At 41.8% G+C, this 25,949-nt stretch overlaps 1 long non-coding RNA gene across 4 annotated transcripts in view; it reads right to left on the reverse strand.

Moving 5' to 3' along the window:
• Positions 1 to 25,949, reverse strand: part of LOC132374394 (uncharacterized) — a 139,193-nt gene that overhangs the window by 68,134 nt on the left and 45,110 nt on the right. For 2 of the 4 annotated variants that reach the window (XR_009505669.1, XR_009505668.1), the window contains exons 2-3: positions 15,646 to 15,732; positions 14,412 to 14,964 (exon numbers count right to left, since the gene is read on the reverse strand). This is a non-coding gene — a long non-coding RNA (uncharacterized LOC132374394). Of the gene's footprint in view, positions 1 to 14,411; positions 14,976 to 15,645; positions 15,733 to 25,949 lie in introns of all 4 variants that reach the window. The other 2 variants (XR_009505671.1, XR_009505670.1) reach the window with 2 other exon arrangements.

The following is a 25,949-nucleotide window of genomic DNA, read 5'->3' on the forward strand; positions in this document are numbered from 1 at the left end:
CATGAGCTGTGGCTTGCTGCTGCTGCCCACCATCACAAGAGTATTGTACCACATACTGCTAGCCTGGGGAAATGATCAAAATTCAAAGTACAGTGCTACTGAATGCATACCACTTTCATGTAGTAGGCAAGAACAAATCTGACTCCATATTGGATCTGTTTCTTTTACTTTCACTTTTGTATTCTGTTGCTTTTGCTACAAGTTAAGAATGTTCCCTATAACCTGAAATATACAAGAGAGCTCATTCTCAAGTCTCTGACCTTTAAAGGTATAAAACTTTTCTGTTCATATAAAGATAAAAAGTTGCAGAACAGAGAATAACATTTGTCTTGTTGGAGGTTTACAGGAACTTCATGACCTGACCTAGTGGGGATAGATGCAAGAACAAAGGATTCTTATATCCAGAAGTTTGCAACAATCAGCCACACCCTCTTCCCTTTTGGTATAAAAGCAGCCTTAAATCTAACTTGGTTAGATGGTTCTTTGGGACACTAGTCTGCCATCTTCTCAGTCCGCTGGCTTTCTGAATAAAGTCACTATTCCTTGCCCCAATAACTCGTCTCTCAATTTGTTGGCCTGTAGTACAGTGAGCAGTATGGGCTTGGACTCAGTAACATTCATACCACCATAAAGTTGTAAATCATCAGTCTAACCATTGTAAGTTGCGGACCATCTGTACTTGTATCCCGTAATAAGGCTAAATTTATATTTGTGCAAACTCCACAACACATAAGTTGCTGTTCACACTTTATTATTCTTATTAAAGACTTCATTTTTTTTTTAGAGCAGTGTTAGGTTCACAGCAAAACTGAGAGAAGAGTACAGCAATTTTCCGTATACCTCCACACGTGCATAGCCTCCCCCATTATCAACATCCCCTGCCAGAGAGGTTCATTTGTTCCAACTGATGAACCTACATTGATACATCATAACCCCTCAAGGTCCATAGTTTACTTTAGGGTTCACTCTCGGTGTTGTACACTCTATGGGTTCGGGCTGTCAACTTTTTGATAAAAGCAAAATCAAAAGTTTTCATTTAAGATTAATTTAGTTTGGTTTTAGACTCATTTTAAAAGTCCCGGGCTTCCCTGGTGGCGCAGTGGTTGAGAATCTGCCTGCCAATGCGGGAGACACGGTTTCGAGCCCTGGTCTGGGAGGATCCCACACGCCGCGGAGCAGATGGGCCCGTGAGCCACAACTACTGAGCCTGCGCGTCTGGAGCCTGTGCTCCGCAACAGGAGAGGCCGCGACAGTGAGAGGCCCGCGCACCGTGATGAGGAGTGGCCCCTGCTTGCCGCAACTGGAGAGAGCCCTCGCACAGAAACGAAGATCCAACACAGCCATTACTAAATAAATAAAGCACACCTAGTATAGTGTAATTTAAAAAAAAATTGATTTTAAAAGTCCCATTAGAATTTTTTAAATTTCAAAATAATCATAAATTTACAGAAGAATTAGAGCAACAGTACAAAGAACTTTTCTTTTATGAACCATTTGAGGGTAAATGCTGCTCAGATGCCCCATCACCCTGAATATTCTAGTGTGGATTTTTTCATACTATTTTGGACATTCTCCTACCTGACACAATACAACCATCAAAGTCAGGAAATTAACATTGATACACGGCTTCCCTCTAATCCTCAGAGCCTATTCAAGGTTCTTCCATCGTCTCATCAATGTCCAACTTTATAGCTAAAAGATCTAGAGTCACACAGTGCCTTTAGTGATCACCCATCTTCACTTTTCTTCTGTCAGAAACAGTTCCTCAATCTTTCTCTGGTTTTCATGAGCCTGACGTACTTCTGAAGTGTACAGGACAGTTTACTTTGTAGAATATCCCTCCACGTGGATTTATCAGCTACTGTCTCATGATTAGATTCAGGTTATGCAACTTTGGCAGGAATAACACAGAGGCAGCACTCTGTTCTCTTTGCATCCTGGTATGATGGTGTATGATTACACCTTGTCCCCTTACAGGCATTGCTCAGTTTGATTGCTTAAGGTGATGTTTGCCAAGCTTCTCCACTGCAGTTCCTCTTTTTTCCCTTCTTAGTAAGTATTTTGTGGGGTGATATTTTGTAACCATGTAAATATACCATTCCTCATTTGAGTTTTACTTTATTTATTAATAATGTAAGGATTCATTATTTCCTATTTTAGTTGATCTGTTAAATCTATTTACATAATTATTTAACTTAATGCTCAACTTATCCCACATTTGGCCGGCCGCAATAGGAGTCTGTTCAAGCTGACTTCTGTGCTTTTTTACATGACATCATCCTTTTTTGAGCACTTCCTTAGTTTCTGGCACAAAAAATGTGTTTCAGGCTCATGTTGTACTTCATCTGACCTGACCATGGAATTGACCATTTCTCCAAGGAGCTCTGGTTCCATTTAGTGGAGAGGCCAAGATCTGGACCCTAATTGTGTTTATTTCCCAGACACTCTCAGTGGACAGAGCTAGGGAATATATATACAGATACGTGTTTACACATGCATTTAAGTCTATATTTCTATATCTATCTATATATCGGAAATCCTGAGTTCATGCTAATTTCTCCACTCCCAATCCAACCCCACAGGTTAATTCTAGTTTCCTCCCATTATACTTCCCTTCTCTGGTAGTGAGGAACATGATACTATGGATGGAACTATATCCCCCCCAAATTTATACATTGAAGCTCTAATCCTAAATATGATGGTATTTGAAGATAATGCCTTTGGGAGGTAATTGGCTTAGATGAGTTCATGAAGGCAGGACCCTTGTGATGGATTTCTTCCTTTTATAGGAAGAGGAAGAGACGCCAGAGCCCTCTGCCATGTGAGGACACAGAAGCCAGCTATATGAGAGCCAGGAAGAAACCTGCACCAGAACTGGACCATTCTAGCATCCTGACCTCAGATGTTCAGCCTCCAGAACCATAAGAAAATAAAGTTCTGTTGTGTAAGCCACTCAGTCTAACATATTTTGTTATGGTCGCCTGAGCAGACTAATACACGTGGTTTCCGTCACTCTTAATATACTTATTTGATCAATCTCCTTCATTTGGGATCCGACCTTCCACACTTGGCTACCCTTTCCTCTATGGGGACACCCCACTTGGGCTCCAATTTCCCATTCTGGGCCATCCTGTCTCCCTCTCTCCCCACACTATGAACTTCTACTTTCCTCTACTTCATCTAATGGCTTTGGGACTGAGTTACACAGGAAGAGAAGGAAATGATTTTGTTTAGTTCCCCAAGATCTCACTTGATAATTTGGAGAGATGTGTTTTTATCAAGCACAAGTCTGAAAAGTTCATTATAATCATAAATTCGAAGCTAGAAGGAAACTTAAAGATAATCTAACTCAACCACCTGATTTCATTTAGTAACTAATTTCTAGGGATAATTTTTCTTATTCTGACTAATGAGAAATTAAGTCTTATAAAGGAAAACTTTTGCATTAATGAAACTATGATTATAAAAATGCTTCTGGTGTCAAAACCACTGCTTTAAAGAACCTCCTTTTTATTTATAGAAGCTCCATGGTTACCCGGAATGATGGAAGAACTAATGCTATATAACATTTTCGAAGTAATCCATGGCTATTAATGTCATTTCTTCATGTCATTCAAAGTATTTATCCTGCCTCTCCTTTGCATTTCCAGTAGAGGGACTTGGAGAAGCAGATGAACAATTGAGACTTAGCAGGAAAGTCTAGGTAACACAGTGATCACACATAAGTGTTTTACTGGGGAATTATGTAGGGCTCAGTCTATAACAGAGATTACAGAAAATTATGTGCCTTTAAAAACGGAGCTGATTTAGGGATGAGGGCAGAGTGGGAAGTAAACCAAGAGTAAACAGAGATAATCAAGACAGTATGGTACTGGCACAAAAACAGAAATATAGGTCAATGGAACAGGATAGAAAGCCCAGAGATAAACCCATGCACCTTTGGTCAATAAATCTATGACAAAAGAGGCAAGAATATACAATGGAGAAAAGAAAGTCTCTTCAATAAATGGTGCTGGGAAAACTGGAGAGCTACATGTAAAAGAATGAAATTAGAACACTCCCTAACACCATACACAAAAAATAAACTCAAAATGGATTAAAGACCTAAATGTAAGGCCAGACACTGTAAAACTCTTGGAGGAAAACATAGGCAGAACACTCTTTGACATAAATTGCAGCAAGATCTTTTTTGACCCGCCTCGTAATGAAAATAAAAATAAAAATAAACAAATGGGAACTAATTAAACTTAAAAGCTTTTGCACAGCAAAGGAAACCATAAGCAAGACCAAAAGACAACCCTCAGAATGGGAGAAAATATTTGCGAGCGAAGCAACTAACAAGGGATTAATCTCCAAAATATACAAGCAACGCATGCAGCTCAATAACAAAAAAACAACCAACCCAATCAAAAAATGGGCAGAAGGGACTTCCCTGGTGGTCCAGTGGTAAAGAATCCGCATTCCAATGCAGGAGATGCGGGTTCGATTCCTGGTCGGGGAACTAAGATCCCACATGCTGTGGGGCAACTATGCCCATGAGCCACAACTCCTGAGCTTCTGCACCTCAACTAGAGAGCCCAAGTGCTGCAAACTACAGAGCCTACATGCTCTGGAGCCCACACGCCCTGAAGTCCACGTGCCACAACTAGAGAGAGAAAACCTACAAGCCACAACTAGAGAGAAACCTGCGCACCACAACGAAAGATCCCGCATGTCCCAACAAGGATCCTGCGTACTGCAACTAAGACCGAATGCAGCCAAAAAAAAGAAAGAAAAGGGCAGAAGACCTAAATAGACATTTATCCAAAGAAGACATACAGATAGCCAAGAGGCACATGAAAAGATGCTCAACATCACTAATTATTAGAGAAATGCAAATCCAAACCACTATGAGGTATCACCTCCCACCAGGCAGAATGGCCATCATCAAAAAATCTGCAAAAAATAAATGCTGGAGAGGGTATGGAGAAAAGGGAACCCTCTTGCACTGTTGGTGGGAATGTAAATGGATACAGCCACTATGGAGAACAGTAAGGAGGGTCCTTAAAAAACTAAAAATAGAACTACCATGTGATCCAGCAATCCCACCCCTGGGCATATACCCAGAGAAAACTGTACTTCCAAAAGATACATGCACCCCAATGTTCACTGCAGCACTATTTATAATAGCCAGGACATAGAAGCAACCTAAATGTCCATCAACAGAGGAATGGATAAAGAAGATGTGGAACATGTATACAATGGAATATTACTCAGCTATAAGAAGGAACGAAATTGTGCCATTTGCAGAGACATGGATGGACCTAGAGATGGTCATACAGAATGAAATAAGTCAGAAAGAGAAAAATGTCATATATTAACACATACACGTGGAATCTAGAAAAATGGTACAGATGAACCTATCTGCAAAGCAGAAATAGAGACACAGACATAGAGAACAAACATACGGACACCAAGGGGGGAAAAGGGGGGGGGTGGAATGAATTGGGAGATTGGGATTGACATATATACACTACTATGTATAAGATAGATAACTAATGAGAAGCTACTGTATAGCAGAGGAAACTCTACTCAGTGCTCTGTGGTGACCTAAATGGGAAGGAAAGCCAAAAAGGAGGTGATATACGTATACATATAGCTGATTCACTTTGCTGTACAGCAGAAACTAACACAACATTGTAAAGCAACTACACTCCAATAAAACTTTTTTAAAAAAGAGTAAACACAGAAAAGTAACCAAGGAACCAGTGCCTTCATGAGCGTGCATTGACTGGGGAAGGGAGGAACTTATAAAAGTGCAGTGGGAGAACAGAGTCTGCCTTGAGAAGCTGAATGGATTTGACTCTTTGGCCACATGAAATCTTTTAGATAATGAATTTCAGATAGCATTGAGGTCAACTGCAAATAGTAGAAAACCCAGCAATAGTGGCTTAAAGGAATAGGGGTGGATTTTTCTTATCAGAAGTTTGGAGGTTAGTGGTAGCTGGAAGTGGTTCAATTGCTCAAAAAGGTAGGACCAATGTCTGTGTGATTCTCTTGGCCTTTCCCTCATGGTTTCAAGATGGCTACTGTAGCACCAGGCGTCACATCTGCATTTAAGACAGGAAGAAAGGAAAAGGGTATCACAAGACATATTTGTCATGTTTTATCAGGACAACAAAAGTTTATCCAGAGCCTTGCTTCATCACCACCCGCAGCAGACATTCATTTGCTGAATATTAACCTGAAATTTTGCAGCATTATTTCTATCTACAAAGGAAGTTGGGAAAGTGACTGGTTAACTTTCCAAGATTCTATAGTGGAGACAGAAAGGGAAAAAGTGATAGGAATGGGTGTTGGGTCTATCAATCTATGTGTCTTCCACAAGAAGTCTGATCAGTTATTTTTATCATTTAGATGACAAAAGAAGTTTCAGTTGGATGCAGAAAAAAGTTTTTAGCCCTTAGTCAGGTTATTAAGGCAGACAGCAATGTCTCTATCCTTCAAGATCTTGAAGTTGAGAGATATTCATTACTACGTATCTTAGAAGATTTAGACATTCTGTTGCCTGAAGCCTGGAGATTGGATCAGGTGATCTCATTAGGTCTATGATGATTTGATTCACTATTTCAAAGCTGTACATTCCCTACCTCTCAAAGCGCTGTGAAATACCAAAAAAAATACAAGGACACCCTTCTCCCCCTCCATCTACTTCACTGGAAAACTTCCAACAACACTTCGCTTTTAGAGGTTCTAAGGTTAATACAGTTCCTCTTATTCAAAACTAGTTTCAGGTATGTCAAGGAAAAAAAAAAGAGAGAGAACTGGATAAATGAGGCATAAGTAAAAGATCAGGAAATCAAGATATTTGGATAAAACTAAAAATTGATCTGAGATCGTATTAGGGAGATGTGAAGCCATTACTTGAATATGATGTGGGCACTTTAGAGTCATAAAACTTCCCTCGACATAATATCATATAAGATTATGTGTTATGCTTACTTTTTAAGTAAACACATTTGTAAATCACTTGGCAAACATGTCAAGAGCCCATGGTTTATTTCTGCTTCAATACTACACTGTAGTCTTGGCTATACCAAGTTCCGTCATGGCAACAACTAACCTTTTTTTCCAGACAATCCTCATACCCTGGAGCAGAGAAGACAATGCCCCATTGTGAACTTACACAAGATTTGCAAATATGGTGCAATTTTGGTGTACCAGTGGCCTGAAGCTCACAAACCCACTGAAGATTCCAGCAAGTCTATACTTATCAGCCGGAAAGCATGAGGAAGACTGGGGCAAAGTCCCTTTTCTTAACCATGTTTCAAGATGATCTAAAAGACACTTTCTGATATTGAGCTGCATGAGCTGCTTGTACATTTTGGAGATTAATCCTTTGTCAGTTGTATACACATAGCTGATTCACTTTGTTATACAGCAGAAACTAACACAAGATTGTAAAGCAATTATACTCCAATAAAGATGTTAAAAAAAAATAAAAAATAAAAAAATGAAAGTACTTTCTTCCCCTCCAGTCTCTTAAACGACCAGAACGAGAGTTGGTATTGATTTCACAATAACCAAACAAATCATCTCTTTCATACACATTTATTTTTATGCCATTGCTAGATTAATTTAAGGTAACTTATTCGCCTCTGGTGCTTCTGTAGAGCTTTGATAGCTGAAAGCCCTTGTTGTTTTCACCAGGCTCCAGACTCCACGTAGGTGCACCATATGTATCTCAAATTCATTTCATCCAATTCAACAGATTTTTTATCAAGCATCTACTAATGAACTGGTGTTCTAAGTGTTGGAGGGACATGCTACTCCGTGAACCCTCACAACATTACAAGGTAGTTATTATTTACATTGTAAAAATTAAGAAACTAAGGGCCCAGAGAGAGTAAATAACTTCTCAAGGTCACACAGCCAGTCCATGGCAAAGCTGGCTTGAAAGGCAAGTCCGTTTCACTCCCTATTCCATGCTTTTCACCCAGTATCTTGTTGCCTTCCTGCTATCAACTGGCCTTATCATAAAAGACCCGTCATTAGAAATGCATGAAATCTTTTTTGCAACTACAATTCCTGAACATTTACAATTATTCTGCCAAAAGAGTTAACGTTCATGGTATGAGAATGGAAAGGGGGACTCTGCCTTTGATTTGGGTCTGAAAGTTTTCACTCAGTCCTTTCCTCCCCAAACCACTCATCTTCAAAATTTGATTTCAGAAGCCTTGAAGTTGTATGGAATGCTAATTCATTCTTCCGGGAATTGTCCTGGCAGGCTAGCCTTAGACTGGGCATCAGGTGAATCCTGGTCAGGACATCCTCAGAGAGGTGAGCAGAGAACCCGAGTCTGCAGTCAGGAGCTGAGTTTTGGATCTGCTTGCTCACCATCTGGATGACTTTAAGTTGTTTCAATTCTCTATGCTCCAAGTTCAGGGTCATAAGAAACAAATGAGATAACACAGCTGAGAGTGGTTTGAAAATTGGAAAGTAATATATAAAGAATGGCCATTATCCTAACTCACAAAGCAGAAGGGACTGAAAATTAAAGGCAGCACGGAAGAGCACATCAGCTTAACTCTACAACGCTTCTAATAAAGCATCATTTAATTATCAGCCTCCAAGGAGGGATAATGAAATTAAACGTTGTCCATCACAGCTCCTTTGTTACTGGTATCTGGGGCATGAAATTCTGAAGAGCATTCGTTCTTCTTGAACATAAATGCAACCGTGGTCAAGAGTGGCTCCTTCCTGCCTCACCAATCTTCTAAAAACCAAGAAAGGTAACTAGTGGGGTATCAATTACAGCTTCTGAATGGAAAGTTCAGAGTATAGCAGAGGAAAGCAGGCAGCTGATTTCCATTTGGTTGATGGACCCCGAATCAGCTCCACGTGCCCATGGGTGAGAATCACAGAGGCAGGTTTTAAAATGTCCTGAGCACCGCGATGAAGAGTGGCCCCCGCTCGCCACAACTGGAGAAAGCCCTCGCACAGAAACGAAGACCCAACACAGCCAAAATAAATAAATAAATAAATAAATAAATTTAAAATGTCCTGAGGCCTCAAGAAGGAAAGAGAATCAAAATGATTTGTGTTGGCCTAAAGCCCTCTGGAAAAGTGGATGGTAAGTATTCTGATCCACTTTTCAAACTCAGAGGTGGGCACATCACCCTGGGGTCCATTCTCCCACCTTCCCAAAGCACCTCCACAGAACCCGGGTCCTCCTGTCGACAGACGAATGGATAAAGAAGATGTGGCACATATATACAATGGAATATTACTCAGCCATACAAAGGAACGAAATTGAGTTATTTGTAACAAGGTGGATGGACCTAGAGTCTGTCATACAGAGTGAAGTAAGTCAGAAAGAGAAAAACAAATACCGTGTGCTAACGTACATATATGGAATCTAAAAAAACCCAAAAAAACAGTACTGATGAACCTAGTGGCAGGGCAGGAATAAAGACACAGATGTAGAGAATGGACTTGAAGACACGGAGCGGGAAGGGGAAGCTGGGACGAAGTGAGAGAGTAGCATTGACATACATACAGTACCAAATGTAAAATAGATAGCTAGTGGGGAGCTGCTGCATAGCACAGGGAGATCAGCTCAGTGCTTCGTGACCCCCTAGAGGGGTGGGAGGGAGGCTCAAGAGGGAGGGGATATGGGGTATATGTACACATATGGCTGATTCACTTTGTTATACAGCAGAAACTAACACAACATTGTAAAGCAATTATACTCCAATAAAGAGAAAAAAAAACAAAAAACCCGCCTCTTCTGTCTTCCGTTCCTTCATCAGCTACTCCAGTTTTCCAACCAGCTCACCTGTCTCCAGGATTTACGTTGCTGTTTCTAACCTTCTTTTAACTCCTACTTGGAGAGATCAGCCCTTAGTCAAAAGCACACACAGTGTCTTATAGAGACTGCTCTAGAAAGATGGAGCTGTGTAATGCAAAAACAAAACAAAACAAAACAAAACCTGGCCAGAAGAAGAGGCACTGGGCTTTGGTTCTTGCAGGCTAGGTCTCCTTGGGTAAGAGCTTTAACTTCCCTGAGTCTCCGTTTCCACATCTATAAGAGGGGGAATTATCCCTGCTTGTTTGGTCCATAGAAATCAAATGAGATGTTTGTGGAAATGCTCGAAAACACTACGAATATAAATGGTCCCGTTCTTCCCCTGGTGATCTTGTGACAAATGCAGTCATTCAGCACATGATTATTGAGGATTTATGATGGGCCACACTGGGCTGGGCCCTGGAGATACAACAGAAAATCTAGCATGTTCCCTGACCTTGGGGAGCTTACCTGGGGGTGGGGTACAGCAGCGTAAACAAGCAATTAAAATACACTCTGCCACATCTCATAAGTGGACAGCAGAGGGGTGGCCCAGCTCAGGCTGAAGGGCTTTGCAGGGAGAGGGATAACACAGGAGCTAAATCTCGAAGGATGATAAGAGAATTCGCTAGGAAAAGAAGGGAGTCAAGGTCATTCCAGGCGGAAAAGCAGCATGTACAATCGTAGGCAAGACAAATGAGAGCAGGGCAAGGTTAGAGTATAGCAAGTATTTCAGTAGAGCTGGCGCCTGAGGTGAGGGGAGCAGGAGAGGTGACACTGGGGATTCAGGAAGGAGGTCCGCCTTGGAGGGCATGCTGCGTGCTCTGATGATGACATTTATAGAGTACTCACCAGGTGCCAGGTACTCTTCTAGTGTATCTCATGTATCACCACTTTTAATTCTCCCAATCACCCCAAGAAGTCAGTCCTATTATTACCCATTGCTTAGAGAAGAGGAAATTGAAGCTCGGAGAAGTTAAGCAACTTGCTCAAGGTCACAAAACTGGCAAGGCTGCCAAGGAGTTGGGTTTTTTAGATAATTTCTTGACAGTCTGCATAACTGATAAAGTGCATGTCACTTGCTCATGTGGGAATTTATGTTGTTTGCTTAAATACTTAATGATTAACTATCACTTGGGCTTATCAATAAAGTAATCCAGTAATTGAAGTCTTCTGAGATGGGGAAGATTATAAATGGAAATTTATACTTAATGATCAATTAGCTTGGCTAATTTTGCTTTTCCCCCTTTCGCTAACAACCCTTTGTGAGAGATAAATAGAAGAATCAGTGGACTTGAAAAATACAGAAACTTATAAGACACAGGATATACAAAAAGCCTTCAACTGGACCCTTTTTTTTAGTCATTTCATTTCTAGGAATTTATACTAAGCAGATCATCAGGCATACTAAGTTATACATACAAGAAGTGTACCCCTGAGACTTGGGTACCGTATCATCTTTCCAAACAATATTAAGGCTAGTATATCACCACCAGCTAGAGTTGGTGGGATGCTTAATTATTTTCCGAGTTCTAGTTTCCCTCTTGCAGCCCTTGGGGTTGTGGAGAATCCTTGGGCTTAAGCAGTTGAAGAATCTAGGGAAGGCAGTTCCAAGAAGTTTTACTCTCTAGGCTTGCATGCATTTTGTCACAGCCAGAGCCTCTGCTAATGACACCACAACCCTCTGGACCCACCTCAGCCACAGGAATGTAGAGTATTCCCCAGGCAATCCCACAGTCCCCCATTCAAAGCTCTGCACCTCCAGGATGCCACCACCAGCTTGATGCCACCACAGCCTCCTGACGGTTGCCTCCTCCTGAAGAACCCGCCCCTCATTCCGTATCTTGGAATAGTCCACCTTCTGCTTCCGGTCTGGCTCTTTTCCCTCTTGACTCTAGAAGTTCAAAGCCTCCAACGCTTTCCTATGTAGGACTCTCAGTTGACTCATCTCCCTGAACACACACTTTTGAAAACACAAGGGCCTACTGACTTGCCCCTAGGGACCAAGGAAAGTACCGATAACCACGACTCAAAGGCCTATGCAGGTCCTTGGGAAGAGGAGGAAAGAAAGACCTTGGTTGCTTCTGAATGTATTCTGCCACGTTAAACTTTTAATGTTTCCAATTACATCTATAATAGTAGAAATCTGGAAAAATTTAAATGTCCCACTAAAAGGATTGTATATTGGAATAATATACAGTAATTAAAGGGCTCTGTTCTTGATATACTCATTTTTTTTTTAAAGATTTATTTATTGATTGATTGATTGATTGATTGCTATGTTGGGTCTTTGTTTCTGTGCTAGGGCTTTCTCTAGCTGTGGCAAGTGGGGGCCACTCTTCATCGCGGTGCGCAGGCCTCTCACTATCGTGGCCTCTCTTGGTGCAGAGCATAGGCTCCAGACGCGCAGGCTCAGTAGTTGTGGCTCACGGGCCTAGTTGCTCCACGGCATGTGGGATCTTCCCAGACCAGGGCTCGAACCCGTGTCCCATGCATTAGCAGGCAGATTCTCAACCACTGCACCACCAGGGAAGCCCCAATATACTCATTTTTTAAAAGCAGGTTACAAAGCAGGATATGCAATTTAAGTCCAATCTTTATAATTTATTTACACACACACAATTATATCATATAGACAATCAATGCTTGTCTTAAGAGTAGTGGGATTATTGTTGAGGTTTATTTTGCTTCTTACGCTTCTGTGCATTTTCCCAATTTCTTTCATATATTTGCATTATTTTTGTAATGGGACTCACTGCACTGTACAATGATGGGATGTGTATGTGTGTGTGGCAACAGCCCTTTTTCTGGAGTACTTAACGCACTGGAGTGAGGTAGTAAGCTCTCTTGATAGATTATTGGCTAGGAATAAGAGTTAACTTGAAAAGGGAATAACAATGTAAAAAACAACGTTTAAATACAGAAAGGGTAGGACAAAAACTTTAAAAATATATCAGGATAATATACTACAGTATTTTTTAAAGTTCCTTTTCCTTCTCCTTTAGACATGTAATAAGTGACACAAATAGATATTTTTATTTTGGCCAAAATCAGCTCTTGGGCAATGTGCCACTCTCAGAATCAGGCCTGATATTTGAATATCTGTGTTGGACGGTGGATCTTTTATTAATTCACTGTGTGATGGGGAACAAGTTAATAACTTCTCTTGACTTGAATTTCTTCGTCTTCCATTTTTCCTCTGTTATTTAACAAATGCTTCTACAGCATCTACTCTGTGCCAGCACTCTCCTAAGAGTTCTGCGAATATTAACTAAGTTAATCCTCGTTCCTACCTTCCAAGGAGGGCACTTTTTAAAAAATTATTTATTTTATGTTATTTATTTTTGGCTGCGTTAGGTCTTTGTTGCTGTGTGCGGGCTTTCTCTAATTGTGGTCAGCGGGGGCTACTCTTTGTTGCGGTGCACGGGCTTCTCATTGCGGTGGCTTCTCTTGTTGCAGAGCACAGGCTCTAGGTGCACGGGCTCAGTAGTTGTGGCTCATGGGCTTAGTTGCTCTGCGGCATGTGGGATCTTCCTGGACCAGGGCTCGAACCCGTGTTCCCTGCATTGGCAGGTGGATTCTTAACCACCGCGCCACCAGGGAAGCCCAAGGAGGGCACTATTACCCCTACTTTACGTATGAGGAAACTGAAAACCAGAGGGGTTAAAAACTCAAAGTTCACACAGATGGTAAAGCAACAAAATCAGGATTCAAATCCCAGCTGACTGGCTCCAGACTCGGCTCTGTTAGCCCCTGTGTTTTATGCTGGACTAAGTGACATTTCACACGTCTATCATTTACTGTGCGTAAAACACCCACAGCCCTGGGCATATTCCCTCTCCATGCTTCCCAAATCTCTTTTTGACCCCTGAATTTTCTTTTGGAAGTCCAATTTTTAAAAAATCATACATACTCTAGGATTTATTTTATGAAACAGGGACTCTCCTACTGCCAGGTATTAATTTTTTAACTTATCTGTTTTCAACTCACTTCTTCAGTACCGAATATCGTAGTCAGTGCAGTGAAAGAGAGATCATGTCTTTAAGTAGCTCAATAAAATGGCGACTTTGGGTCCATAGCCTCTAATGTACCAATCCTGCCCAGCCCCCTATCTAATTCAGTTAGCTGCTGGCTTTCTGGCTATGTCAAGTACAAAAAAACAGTTTACCTCTTTAATATGTCAGTAGAGAGAATCATTTTCACTTTTTTTTTTTTTTACCCATAGAATGTTCTATACATAAATACAAAATGGAACTTTGATACTTTCTGAATTTACTAACTTTCAAAAACTTTGGGGATTAAAAACCTCAATTAGAGAATAAGCTTCCTAGATTTGAGTGAGCAAACAGCCTTTTTCCCTTTGTACTAACAGTAAAGACTGACTTGTCCACGAACACAATAACGGCCAACCAATCAGGTTTCGGGGGGGACTGAGCCTCCAAAAGCGAGCTCAGGTTCAGGCTTGACCACCATGAGCAGGGTCTGGGCAAGAGTACAGACAGAGGCCTCCACACCATCTCTAACTACTTAAAAGGTACAAATAAAGCCAACATGTTGTTAAAGAAAATAAACTCTACTCTCTTACCTTGACAAATCCTCCTTCCCAAGACCAGAACTGGAACGTGGGGTTCTTCCCTGCTCTGGGTTTCTAGGCCAGAATGAGGCGGCGGTACAGGCAGCAGCTTCTGGCCTGACCAACCCCTCTGCTCACTCCCGGTGCTTTCTTGCGTTAGGAGAGGCGTCTCCCACGTGTGTGGACGCTCCAGCCCACCTTGTTACCCAACCAAACTTGGGTCCTCTCACCCACGCGCAGTAAAGCCAAGTTACTGACGCCTGGTTGTGATGAAAGAATGTGCAGCGTTTACTGCAGGGCACCAAGCAAGGCGTCCAAGACAGCTAGTGCTCAAAACACGCAACTCCTCCGTGGGTTTCAGCAAAGTATCTTTAAAGGCCAGGTGAGGGAGGGGCGTCCCAGGGTACGTGATCAGCTCGTGCACAATTCTCTGATTGGTTGATGGTGAGGTAACAGGCGTCACAGGGGTTAATGTGCTCAATCCTTAGGTCCCAGTAGGCGTGAGGGCTACGTGCTCATGGTCATCAAGCAGTTAATGTCTTCCACGTGGTGGGGGTTTTCTCATCTGTAAAACAACTCAAGAAACGTGCATCAGATACTGTTACCTGGGCACTTGAGAGAGGAGCTTCAGCAGAGGCTATGGGGGAGGGGTCTCTCCCGGGAAGGCCCCACAGGGTCCTGCTCGGTTACACCCTGAGGCTGCTCCCCAGCGGCCTCCTCTGCCCGCCTCTCAGGCCTAGGAGTACAGACACTGGCAGCATCCTTCATCCTCAGCCGCGGATGCTTACACGGGGATGCTTATGCAGGATTCCAGGAAGCGCGCTCTAGGAGGGAGGGGAAGCGCAGGCTCTGGATGGACGAGTCCCCTTGACCCACTGACTTTGCCCTGCGGGGGGTGCTGTGACAGGGCATGACAGCAGAGGGGCAGAGCAGGGCCCTCTGAAGTGCAGCTACTCAAAAGCACGGTGCCCAGGGCAGAGGCCCCTCTTGCTGAGCCTAAAGGCTGTGTTTCTCTGGTACGTCCTCAGTCATCTGCTATGTTTTGCAGTGATGTGGTAGGAAATTAATCTTCCACAATTCTACCTTTGACCCTCCTAGACGGAAAGACCCTGTGTCTCCCCCTTTTGTTAAAATTAAATTAAACCTATGCTTGCACATATTCCACAATTTGACTTTGTAATGTAGAATTCTGAAAGAAGGAGGGCAGTCTCATGGGGAACAGCTGAGGAAAACCTGGAGCCCTCACCTGGAAGAGCTTGATCATTCAGTGAGTTCTATTGGTTGTTTTTGCTCCACACCAAACTGAAAGCTGGGGGGAGGGGCCTTCTTAGACCTTAAAAAAAGGGGGAAATTTAATGTGAGGTCCATTAAAATAAGCAAATTTGGACATGGTAAGAGAGGGCAGTCTGCTAGGATCTATTAGAGCAGGGGTCCCCAACCCCCGGGCCACGGACCAGTACCAGTCAGTTGCCTGTTAGGAACCAGGCCGCACAGCAGGAGGTGAGTGGCGGGCAAGCGAGAAGCTTCATCTGTATTTACAGCCACTCCCCATCACTCGCATTACCGCCTGAGCTCCGCCTCCTGTCAGATCAGAGGCGGCATTAGATGCTCATAGGAGCGCAAACCCTACTGTGAACTGCCCGTGTGAGGGATCCAGGTTGCGCGCTCCTTATGAGAATCTAATGCCTGATGATCTGAGGTGGAGCTGAGGCAGTGATGCTGGTGCTGGGGAGAGGCTGCAAATACAGATTATCATCAGCAGAGAGGTCTGACCGCACAGAGACCGTAATAAATCAATTGCTTTGTATAATTATTTCATTATATATTACAATGTAATCATAATAGAAATAAAGTGCACAATAAATGTAATGTGCTTGAATCATCCAGAAACCATCCCCCCACCCCACCCCAGTCCATGGAAAAATTGTCTTCCACGAAACCAGTCCCTGGTGCCAAAAAGGTTAGGGACTGCTGTATTAGAGAACCCAGATTGATGGAGGGCCAGTTGAGTTCTAGGAGGATGGCACCTTCGGTTGATATGATGATGATGGTGGTGATGATGATGATAAGGACATTAATATATACTGAGTACCAAGTGGGTGCCAAGCATTGTGCTGAATACATTATACTTAATAGAATGTCATATAATTATATATATTATATAACATATACATTTCATTTATATATAAATAATATATAATTATAATATAAATAAAAATTTATAAATATATAAATTAGGGCTTCCCTGGTGGCGCAGCGGTTGAGAATCTGCCTGCCAATGCAGCGGACATGGGTTCGAGCCCTGGCCTGGGAAGATCCCACATGCCGCAGAGCAACTGGGCCCATGAGCCACAATTACTGAGCCTGCGCGTCTGGAGCCTGTGCTCCGCAACAGGAGAGGCCGCGATAGTGAGAGGCCCGCGCACCGCGATGAAGAGTGGCCCCCGCCTGCCACAACTAGAGAAAGCCCTCGCACAGAAACGAGGACCCAACACAGCCATAAATAAATAAATAAATAAAATTTAAAAATATATATATATAAATTAATTATAATTTATATATTATTTATATATAGATAATATGTATATGTTATATAATATATAAATGTAATTTAATATTCACAGCAACCCTTTGAAGAAGTGAAGCTCAAAATGGTTGCGTAACTTGGCTTAGAGTAATGTTGCTAGTTAAGTGGCAATATAGATTACAATCCAGGTTTGTCTAATTAACAAAACCTAAACTTTTAACTGGTCTGTTATAACCAACTAGTACTTTATAAAAATAGGCGAATTGGTGGCAATCCAGCCAAAGATAGACCCAGCCACAACGATCTAATGATCTTTTTATCTAATATCTAATGAAAGCTTTAGGCATGCTGAACTGAATGAAGAAAGATGGCCCGAGGGAGAAGCCACCTAGAAAGTGCCATGTGTACATGGACCAAAGATTTGAGAATTTCCTCATCCTGGGGGGTCAAGGCCAAGCATAATTTAAGAGGCAGGCCTTGTGCTGCTACTGATGGAAATGTTATGGACCAGAGCTGGTGACCAGAAGCTGAGTCTATGAAACTTAGCACATTTGGGAAGCAGAGAGAATGTCCTTATTCTTAGGAACTACACCAGTACAGATTATAAAGAAGCTTGGTCTAGGGTTCAGTTAAGAGAGGATTGGATAAATCTCACCCACAAGACTGCATTCAAGAGATGGATACATGAAGAGGTCTTGAGAGGGCAATCCTTAACTCATTTATGTTTTTATAACATAAATGGCCAATCCCTTTAAGCGTTCTTGTGATTCTTTAACTCCCTACCTTTGCTTCCCATAATCATTTCCCTGAAATTGCATGCAGAAGAATGACTTGAAAAATGAAGAGATTTGGTTTTTTGTTCTGAGAAAAAAAAATTGGGAGTCAGAAGGAAGTGGAAAAGGGAAAAACCAATTGGGAAAAGTAGGGGAGGAAAGGGAAGAGGCAGAGAAGAACCCAAGTAAAAGAACAGCTGGTGATTGTTCAAGAGGCAAAGGGGTTACTTTTCAAGGGCCTGCAGATAAAAGAAGGGAAAGCTGGTTCAAGAATGGAGATAGACCTTGGGAATTAATTACGTATGCCCTGAAACCTCCTCCATCCCAATACTGATGCTGAGTTACTAGTGGTCCCCAGGCTCAGCGGATGAAGGCTCACCTGGGCGATGGGGATTGAGATTGGGAAGGGCTTCTTTTGCTCCACCATTAATGGGGGATTTGTACCTTTAAAACATCGGATCATGAGGGTTTGCAGGCAGCCACTCATCACGTTAAAGAAATAATTAATGCCACGTAAGAAAAAACAGTATGTTGTTTTCAAAATTCTATCTTCATCATATATAAATTTTACTTAGGAAAACACTATAAACAAATGTTGAATTCTAGTTAAACACTTCAGCAGGCATCTCCTTAGGGGTAAAGTATACTGATGCCTGCAACTTACTTTGAAATGCATCAAAACAATAAGATGGATTGATGGATAAACAGAAGGGTAGATAGTTGGATATACTTGTGATGAAGCCAGTACAGGAAAATGGTATTTACAGAGTCTAGAGGGTTGGTATCTGGCTGTTTACAACTTTTCAGCTTTTCTGTATGTTTGAAATTTTTCATAGTAAAATGTTGGAAAGATTCTCTTACTAGAGAGAAGAGGCTCTTTAAAAAGACAGTGCACAGACACAAGATTTTCAGTCTTTTTGATCATGCTATTTTTTTTTTAAAAAAGCCTCACTGAATAATGTGAGTGCTTTTCTTTGATCTTCAACTGTTTCTTTTGTCTCACCTGCCTTTTTCTCTTTGGCAGCCTAGGATAGCACAAATATTTGTACTTGGTAAAAGCATGTTTCATTACTACACTCCTAAAACTTAGGGAAAACTATATTCTGCCATTGTCCTTGTAGCATATGTTAATTAGAGACATCTCATATCAACTAGGAATATTCTATTTGACTATATGTGAAATGCATCTGTTCACCAAAGTATCTGTATTGCAGAAAAGACTGCAATTATTAAGTGATAAAGTTTGCACATCCTATCTTAAAATACGAGGCATTCTTGTGGATTCTATAAGTGTGGTTCTGGTGTTTACATTTTAAATCATTCCTGCTAAGTGTAGCTGACGCTCTGTAGTGATTGGGGGTTAGGAGTTAGGAGGGAGGGGATAACTTTTTACCTATCTTTCTCACGCCCATACCTATCTTTCTCACGCCCATCAAAAAAAAAAAAAGGTACAAAATAGTGTTAAGCCATGACAGTATCTGAGATTCACCCAAAGAAATCCCTACTTTACAGTTGATTCTTTAATTTTTTCAAATTACTTGCAATTGTAAAGTTATCCTGGTAGTCATTTTCAACTGTTATGCTTATCTAGAGCATTATAAGTAAGACATATCCATAGTGAGAAAAGTTGTCAACAATGGATTAGAAATTATCTAAAGAACTTATTTTATAATACCATGATCATTTACATTCAATGACTTAAATATAGTTTGAAAAGAAAATTTAATTTTAGAGAAATACTGGAGTTCAAGATTTTTAAGTTAGCAGCTCTAAATGTTGAATCTTTTCTTTTTTGTGGCAAAACAAGGGAATTTCAATATCATCAATATCATCAAGCACTAACACATGATAGCACTAGTGGCACTTGCATCCTAACAAAATAAAACAAACCTCTCATTTTCCAAGAATATGAAGTACAAATACTTGAATCATAAAACTATCAGTTTCAAATTTGCTATTTTATCAAGTGAATACAATTAGTTTCTCATTCCCAAAAAAGTAACAAAAATCTGATTTCCAATTATTCTTAGAGAATTTTAGGATACCTGTTACTACTTAAATATCAGACTTGTAAACCAGTTTGCTCAATCAATGATTAATTACCCTGCTCCAATTTTGCCTATTGGAGAGCTTTAAAATGCCAGGAATTTCAAACCTTGTGCAGAATATCAAGACTATGTTTCTTTCTCCGCCCCCCCCCCACCCCGCTACAAAAGAAAACACTTTGGCACTTAGGCAGTGTGGGTTTGTGAAAAGCCCTTTGTCACTAAGAGCCAAGCTTCTTCCTCCAAAGATAAGAATAATAGGTTCAGTATTAGAAATGTGAGCTATCTCACAAAACAATATGGTAACAGAATTGATCTCTAGTGAATTGCTGCTATTTTTAAACAAATTATTTACAATGTAAAACTGTTTCCCCCTTTCCTTTGGAAAGCCTTAAAACTTTGTATGTATTCAGACAAAGGGGAAAAAAACCTATATTTAAATCACTTTTTAAAAATACCATGTTTCATTTGTATTTAGAAAAAACACAGGAAAAAAAGTTGTTTATTATCCCAAGGTTAGTGAGAATAACAATAAGTGGAAAGAAAGTATAACATAAAAAACATATACCCACTGAAACCAGACAACAAGGAACATCATCGACTATAGAAATGATTAGAAATACAACTTACCTCCTTCTGCTAAAGGTGTTTGCAGGCGTGCAGGAAGAGGTAAAGCTGGGGTAATGGATTAAGAAATATACCAGAGCTCAGGGTCTTCAGCAAACAACTCGCAATATTAGACAGGTATGTTTCAAACCTACCTTCCTCCGCAGAGATTGTCATCCCTCGGAAACCCTACCTAGAGAGTCAAACTTAAATCACTTGACTAGCAGAAGCCCACATACTGTCTGCTACTGAGGGTGAAATTCCACAAGTGCCTGTGCCTATCAAATGATCACAGTCTGTTCTCCACGGAGGCTTGAAGAACCATGCCACTCTCTCAGGTGGCACAGTGACCCCTGAGACAAAACCTGCAGCACTTATTTGGGTGAGACTTCTACTTGGAGAGCGAGCAGACACAAACACAACCAAAGTCTAGGACCAAAGCTTCCTGTACTCACTCAGGCACACATGCTCTCAATAAGGGCTGCACAGAGTTATTACTGGATATCTCTTGAGCTTCTTCTCAATCTGAAACGTTTTTGTTTTTGTTTTTTTTTAAACACATCACACCAGGATTATAATTCCCTGAAAGACTCTCTAACCTGAAAGCAGAGAGGGGTTTCAAAAAAGAAACAAAGATGAACATTTCATCTTGGCTGCATTTTTAAACTCCTCCTAGAACAGAATCTTCCCTCCCTTCTGGTAAACACATGCTTGTATACATTAAAATTAAAAGGGTGTATAAATTAAGAAGTCTGTGCTCTCCTGTATCCAAGAATCAACCCCAAATACACAACACGTTCACCAATTCCCCAAATGGATATTTGGGGTATAGGCAATGGAAACACATACACACACACACACACACACACACACACACACACACACACACACACAAATGCAAACCCAACGAAAGAGATGTTGTAACCTAGGAGAATGTTCTTTGCTTTGGGAGTTAAGGTATCACACACACTGCCTCACTTTTGTTTCGGTGCAGGAGAGATCCCGGGTGCCCGGCAGGGTGACATACAATGGGCGTTAAAAGCACACAGTCTTAGCAAATTAGGTAAATTAGAGATCATTTGACAGTATTCTACTGTTGCTATTGTAATCACAGTAATTTTCACTGGTAATGCTGCTTCGTGATGAAGTGCAGTCCTCACAGGATAATTGTGAAAGATACCGAAAGATTCAGGGATGCAGCATCTGGTTTTAAAAGCTCTTCAGATTCAAACTGGCATTTTACTTTATCTGGAAAATTTATTAGAGATTCAGATCATGCCGGTTTAAATGGAAAGGTGAAAGCAGGGTAATTTCAATCTATGAATTATTCAATCTCAGCCTGGCGAAATTGCCATCCAGGAACTGATGCTCTGACAGCCCTTCCACAGAGCCTCCATTACGCTTGTCATTTTTATTTCTTTATCTACGATCTCTTTCTCAGTTACCCAGCTTGTCTCTTAGGGCTCGGCTTCACAAACCAAAGTATTTCAAATTGGCAATAACCTAAATGTGCAGCTGTCTCAAATCGCTGTCTCCACAGGCTGCCTTTTTTTCCAAATCATTTTTAAAAAGGCACACATCCATGATGATATCTGTTAGGCTCTTCGATTAGATGAATTAAAACACACACACAAACACACGCACACACACACAGAGGAGGGCATCATTGCGAAGAAGAACAGTTGTGTTCTGCTAACATCACAAGAGAAGATAAAGTGATGCTTTCTGCTTCCTTCTTTGTTGTCAGTGTGACCCATCCTAGTTGAATCACATCACGCAGGAAGGAGCCAGCACTAAACAGTCTTGCCTGGCACCCTGATTTCCCACCAGCGCAGACGAAGACTGTGTGGAAGGCAGACTAATCCAGGCAACTGTACACTTAGCGAGCACAATTATTTAGGAAAATAAGAAGCCATCGGAGGACCGCAATTAAACTGTCAATCTCCCAGGCTCCACCTGCACCCAGACTGCAGTCGCAACGATTCTCCACTTGATGGCTGGCTGTGTCACTGCTAGTCGACAGCTGTCCCCGCATCCAGAGAGGACTGGGATGGATTTAGGTCAGTGAGTCTGGTTTCTCCTTTAAACCGTGTTCTAACTGAGGAGCGGGGATCTGCTCCAGCCCCCGTGACCAGCCCGAACTGGGAGCTGGGAGAGTCACACAGCATCAGTTCGGTGGAGTCTGCCTGCCCAGGCCCCAGCCAGACAAACGGCATCAGCATCTCCTTTGTCCTAGCCTTTATTCCTGCAGGTAAGGCGGCGCGGCGTGAGAAGCCCGCACGCTATTCCCACAAGTGCTGGGGACCCAGCCGCGCTCCACCAGGGGCAATCTGGCCACCAGGCTCCAAGCAGTACCTGCTCTGCTGGAAATGCACGCTGCCAAGTGTGAAGCCATTGTGTGCATTCAGACTGCTTCTCTGCTCCTGGCTAAACAAAGGTAAATACTCCTCACGGAAGAAATGCTAGGTAGCAGCAGGAAAAGAACACTTTCCAACTGTCGCTTTTTGCCTAGTTGTATGCTTTGTGATGAGGAAACGGCAGGAACCAGGGCTGGGGCAGTGCGATGATGCAGAAAGCAGCAGCGATGACACGGCAGTCAGCTGACTTGCAGGGTGTGATCGTTCAATGTCCTCTACAGAACCGGGCCAGTTTCTAAGGTGGCACCAGTCAGACGACCTTGACTGTGAAGCGGAGTTGCAGGAGGGCAGCCTTTCTCCGTCCACACCTGGCAGTGCTACCCCACACCTGGCAGGCACACCTCACATTGAGTGTCTCTCAGGCAGAGTTTTTAACTCACAGCCTTCGGGACTTAACTATTTCTGTCCTGCTTGCTAAGAAGGCAGGTGATTCTTGGGGTGACCGTCCCAATGCAAAAACAGGTGAAAACCTTCACAGTCCTTATTATTTGGGTTAGTTTCGGCATCAAAAGAAGAATGGTGGGAGAGCTCTCGCCTGCATTTTGGTTTTAAAAAACACACTGCTTTTTTTTAGCAGGTAGAAATTGCCTTAAGCTACTTGTATGCTGTAATTAACTTGTAAATTGTACCTAACGGAATGGCAAGAGCAATAGGAAAAAAACTCGAAGATAAATTAGTCCAGCAGTAGCCTTAAATCATGGTCCGGCTGCTATAAAGCTGTGTGCAGGCTCTACTGCAAAAGGCAGGTTGTGCATCCCAATTAATCTGACAATGGAGCAACAGCCTTATATGGTATTACCCCAGTGATTTGAGGAATGCTAATAAGAAAGCATTCATTACCAGGCATTTGTTTAATGACTGTAATCATACAGAATTAATTTTTGTTGCAATGTTTAACAGAAAGTCAATTATAAATTTGTGCTAAAAGAATAACAATACTAGTATCCGCATGGCACCTTCCTCTGAGGTGACATCCCCTGAAGATGATCTCATATCCTCGACATTTACAGAGCACTCAGAATGTGCTAAGTGCTCTACAGAGCAATCCACGCCCAGCCTCTCTGAGGAGAGGTGCTTATGGTTCTGAGCCAGAAGGACACATATATCGATGTATCATGCAGGTAGCATATAGAGGAGCACCACCTTGACCAATGCCAGTTGTTTTGTAAGTATTCAGTGATTTTTCTCCCCATTTGTGCCTTATGAATTTTATTTTTCTATTTGCTTCTTATTTGGTTCTCTTGACATGAATCCCACTTGAAAGAGGAAGTTTTTCCATAGCAAACAGAGAGGTCAAAACTGGATAGAAGAGCATCTTCCTGTCATTAGGGAACTACGAAGAGTCGTAAGTGACATTTAAATAAAGCAGTGATTCTACTTTGAGGTGGTCAGTGGGTGCAGGTCCATGGTGAGGGATGCCACCTGGAGAGAACCAAACAGACACTTTCTCTTCCTGTACCCTTTTTCAGCTCTCAGTCAAGAATCCAAATCTCATAAATTCACCTTGCCGCCTTCTTTCAAAACCTGCTCTCAGGAAATGAGCCCCCGGATGGTACAAATAACCAATAAGTTTTCGTGTAATTCCTCAGAGGCACTTATGTCTTTGAAGAACACAAGACTTCCAGAAAAGCCATGGCTATCTAATGGGGGGATTTCAAGCACCAGCGCTCCAGGTGGGAAATCATTTCTGTGGGGCAAGGAGGCCTGCCAGGGACTCTGCATCTCCATCATATGGCAGGTCTGTGCCCGTGGTGCTAACCTGCCAGTGGAGCAGGTAAGGCTTGGTCTGGAGCCCACTAAAGCCAGCATGTGCCCTCAATATGTATGGTCAGTGTGGGTCATGGGGGCAGGAGACACTCTGGCAACACCTCTCCCCCCTCAAGGGCATCCCATCTTTCCTCGTGATTTCTCTCAGGTCCTTGCCCACCAAGGAAAAGTGGCCCACGCATTTGTATTTTTAAAAAGCTCCCCGCCACCCCTGCCATCAGGTCATTAATTCTACGGTGTATCCAACATGGAGAACTACTGATTAAATAATGCAATGTGTTCCTTTATGCACATGTGAATTTTGTTTGGAAATTCATATACACAATATATATTTTAGTTGAATATGAGAATTAAGCAATAAAAATGAGTCCTTAAATGTGTCTATCTTTACTGTTAAAATTCTGTACAAATCAATAAAAATTAACTTCAATCGAGGACATCTACGCAGCTGCGATATACCCATATGTCCTCTGTAATTGTCTGGCCACCTGTGGAGGTCACATTCTCCCACAGCAACTTGTTCCTTCCTCTCTTTCAGCACCTTGCATTGTGACTTTTTGCTCACCTAGTGTCTTCCTCCGTGGACTTAGCTCTTCAATGGCAGGGGCAGGGGACATTTGTCTTAATGGCCCCAGTGCCTTCACTCTGCCTGGCAAGTGGTATGTCCTCAATATTTGTGAAAGGAATGAGGGAATGCTAAAGGATGTCTTCCTGTTAGAGAAGACAGTTCAGCGATACCCAAGTTTCCAACACAAGAAGATCAAGCTTTTCCTTCACTGTAGATTATCCTGAAAGAACATGCTTCCCAATGACTGAAAGAATGTTCATTCTCAACTATAAATATTGACTCAAAGCCAGTATTTATAGTTGGCTTTGAGGAAAGATTAAAAAAGGGGGGTGGTGGTGGAAAAATGGACGACATGCTTTATGAAAGTCAATCAAAATCCCATTAGTATTTAATGGTTAATAAATTTCAGTTAAATTTAGATATTCAGAAAAGTAAGGCACATGTTTTATTTTCCTTTTCATTTTGGAGAGTGAGGCCAATGAAGTGGTGGCTCCTCATGCCTTTGCTAGAAATCTGCCCTCTCCCAGCACAGATGAGGAAAAAAAAATTCTGTTCCTAAGCCCTCTGGAACTCTCCATTTGGATATGTGCTTTTTTTTTTTTTTTTTTGCCATACACTCTCCGGTAGTCTTGTAAAGTTTATGGATCATTTCTCAAGGATGCTTTTATATGCATATACAATATAATAAATGGGATTACAAAGAAAACTAACTGTCCTAAATATCCTAGCTGAAGAACTTGTGCCTTAGAAAATCAAAATACTTCCAAGGTAAAATTGCAAAGTGACTTTGATTGTCTTTCCTCCAACAATCACCCAATAAGAAAGCAAAGTTCAAGAAGAGCCTAGA

This window comes from Balaenoptera ricei, chromosome 11, assembly GCF_028023285.1.
Source record: "Balaenoptera ricei isolate mBalRic1 chromosome 11, mBalRic1.hap2, whole genome shotgun sequence".
Classification (NCBI taxonomy): Eukaryota; Metazoa; Chordata; class Mammalia; order Artiodactyla; family Balaenopteridae; genus Balaenoptera; species Balaenoptera ricei.